We start from the raw sequence: 3,569 nt of genomic DNA on the forward strand, positions 1-3,569 counted from the left end.
CACACACACACACACACACACACACACACACACACACACACACAGACTCTTGCCCTTTCACCTTTTGGAGAGTTGGAATAAAAAGAAATGAACACACCAGAACAAAGATGACCTGCTGTCTGAGCTGCTGTACTTGCAAACATTACTAGATGCACAAACTGAGCTGAGTTAGCGTGAGCCGTGACCGAGCGACGTTTGGACAAAATAAACAGTTGATGAAATACGTCCTGAACAAACAGGTCAAATCAGATCAAGTTACTCTGGCAGGTAAATAACAGTTCAGACCAAACAGAAAGGAGAGCTCTGATCTGCTTGGTAGGGCATCATATAGCTCTGGACATATTTGTGAATGATATAAAATTGTTGGATAGTAACTGTGACATAATGTGCATGCTGAAAAAAAATGTTCCAGTGCTCAGCAGTAAATCCAACACCAGCTGGCTGCTCTGGTTCAAATGTGACTCATGTCATGGAGGACGTCACCAGTTTGAAACTTTACACATTCTGCTATGTTTTCTTTGTGACCATCTGAGTAAAGACAAGTGACTAATGTGTGCTCACACAGAAAGATAAAGGTCTGATATTACACTGAGTTCATGTAATGAGGTTATTTTATGGAAACTCATTGAAAATAATTATTGGATGTACATCTGATCAACCGTCAAAACTCCAACAAAAATCACAGTTTCACAGATATCATGACATTAACTACTGAAGTCAATTATTTCTGTCTGTTAGGAAAATATATATATTTTTATTTACCATTATTTTACCAGGCAAGTGCCATTGAGATCTCAGATCTCTTTTTCAAGGGGGGCCTGAAGGCAAACTATTGTACATGTTTTTGGGGGTGGTGGAAATCGGAGTACCCAGAAAAAACCCACGCAAGCACGAGGAGAACATGCAAACTCCACACAGAAAGACCCCAGGTCCAAAGCGGGGATCAAACCCAGGACCTTCTTGCTGTGGGGCATTGGCGCTAACCACTGAGCCGTCGTGCTGCACTGGGTGAGTTTTAATTAGACTTTGAGAAAATAGTGATAGGACGTACAGGGGATGGACAATGAAACTGAAACACCAGTCATGTTAGTGTGGGAGGTTTCATGGCTAAATTGGACCAGCCTGGTGGTCAGTCTTCATTAACTGCACATTGCACCAGTAAGAGCAGAGTGTGAAGGTTCAATTAGCAGGGTAAGACCACAGTTTGGCTCAAAATACTGCAATGCACACAACATTATGGGTGACATACCAAAGTTCAAAAGAGGACAAATTGTTGGTGCACGTCTTGCTGGAGCATCTGTGACCAATACAGCAAGTCTTTATGATGTATCAAGAGCCACAGTATCCAGGGTAATGTCAGCATACCACCAAGAAGGACCAACCACATCCAACAGGATTAACTGTGGACGCAAGAGGAAGCTGTCTGAAAGAGATGTTCGAGTGCTAACCCGGATTGTATGCAAAAAACATAAAACCACAACTGCCCAAATCATGGCAGAATTAAATGTGCATCTCAACTCTCCTGTTTCCACCAGAACTGTCCGTCGGGAGCTCCACTGGGTCAATATATATGGCCAGGCTGTTATAGCCAAACCTTTGGTCACTCGGGCTAATCCTAAACATTGGTTTCAATGTTGCAAGGACCGCAAATCTTGGGCTGTGGACAAAGTGAAACATATTGTTCTCTGATGAGTCGACCTTTACTGTTTTCCCCACATCCAGGAGAGTGTGGAGAAGCTCTAAAGAAGCATACCACCCAGACTGTTGCATGCCCAGAGTGAAGCATGGGGGTGGATCAGTGATTGTTTGGGCTGCCATACCATGGCATTACCTTGGCCCAATACTTGTGCTAGATGGGCGCAACACTGCCAAGGACTACCGCACCATTCTGGAGGACCATGTGCATCCAATGGTTCAAACATTGTATCCTGAAGGCGGTGCCTTGTATCAGGATGACAGTGCACCAATACACACAGCAAGACTGGTGAAAGATCGATTTGATGGCTGCCACAGCTAACTGTCTTCAACAAACACAAAAATGTCTACAACTCAGTTACTTGTACAGATATTAAGCTAAAACTTGACATGGTATAGTTGAGCATCACATCACAACACACACTTGGAGCACTACATGCTGAGTAAGATTTAAAGTTTTGTTTTGACCATTGACAGTGAACCTAGCTCTGTTAGCATAATATGTCTTGAACAGCAGGATTGATTTTGTTCAAACTCTCTTTGTGAACATCTGAACTGATTATGTGTTGGAGTCGCCCCAACTTAAGATGGCTCACAGCTAATAAACATTAGCTAAAACAAACATGGCTGTAACTCAGTCAATTTTAGAGATGCTGAATTAAAACTCTGTGGTGAAAGGAGACGGGTAATGTACTTAATTTAGGAGTACTAGGGTTTTCATTAAAGTTGCATTTACTTCAGCTGACAAGTTCTTTAGGGGCAGCTCTTTCTTTGGACAATATTTTTAGTTTTAACCCCCCAAAGTGTGACAGCTGAGTCTGCAGCTCCTCTCAGGTCTCTGCGTTAAGCAGCTGTTTCAGCTTTAATTCTGTTTCCTGCTGGATCCTGTCTTACAGTCATGTTGGAACGGGTCTGACAGAAATGAGCTGTGACAGATGTCTGTCATAAATGCTTCCTCTTCATCTTTTTTTTGTTTCTTGGAGGTGGACTCAGGGCGACATAGAACGGCTGGTTTCAGACTAATCTCTGACGCAGCTACCATCCCTTAAAGCTCTCGTTCGACCAAGTGTGGTGAGGAATTGTGTTGCCGTCTGAATCTTTAGTCCCGCTGGGTGTGAGCTTCTTTCATAGAGGTTCTGAACTTGTAACAGTAGGATATGAAACTGCCAAACCTTTGTCACTATTACCTGAAGCCAAATGGTGACAATATTTTTGTCTGTTAGCAAAATTTCTCCTGAACCACTGGACAGATTTTAGTGTGTCAGAAAGTTAACATTAAATGTTCATCTACAACTTAATAACTTAACCAGTTTAAAATGGCCACCCACAGCTGAAAATAAAAAACACAAACAAGGCTCTAATTCAGTGAGATTTACAGTCCAGCGGTGACTACTCTTTCTGTGCAGGCTGGGGGCCTTTGGTTTCAGTCAGAAGGTGATGCTGCTGTGAGGACTGATGACCATCATTAGGCACAGCATTTCAGCCTGGTTTGGTGACCTATCTGTCCAAATAAAGACCCAGCTCACCTGTCTCACACAAAGAGCGATGAAGCTGATGGGAGATGAGGAGTCTCCCTCACTTCAGACCATCAGAAAATCATCTCAGACCTCGCTCATATACTTCATTCAGAGTATCAGTTTCGCCTTCAGCTCGGCGCCTCAGAGGTCCTGCAGACAGAACCACTATCAAAGCCATTAACATCATCAAACACTAAAATTTTACAGTATGTAAGGGTCTTTTAAGATTTCAATCAGTACTATTATGTTTTTCTTTTGTTATACATATGTACAGCAGGTAAAATAAGTATTGAACACGTCACCATTTTTCTCAGTAAATATATTACTAGAGGTGCTAATGACATGAAATTTTCACCA

This window comes from Austrofundulus limnaeus, unplaced genomic scaffold (assembly GCF_001266775.1).
Source record: "Austrofundulus limnaeus strain Quisiro unplaced genomic scaffold, Austrofundulus_limnaeus-1.0 Scaffold109, whole genome shotgun sequence".
NCBI classification, from domain to species: domain Eukaryota; kingdom Metazoa; phylum Chordata; class Actinopteri; order Cyprinodontiformes; family Rivulidae; genus Austrofundulus; species Austrofundulus limnaeus.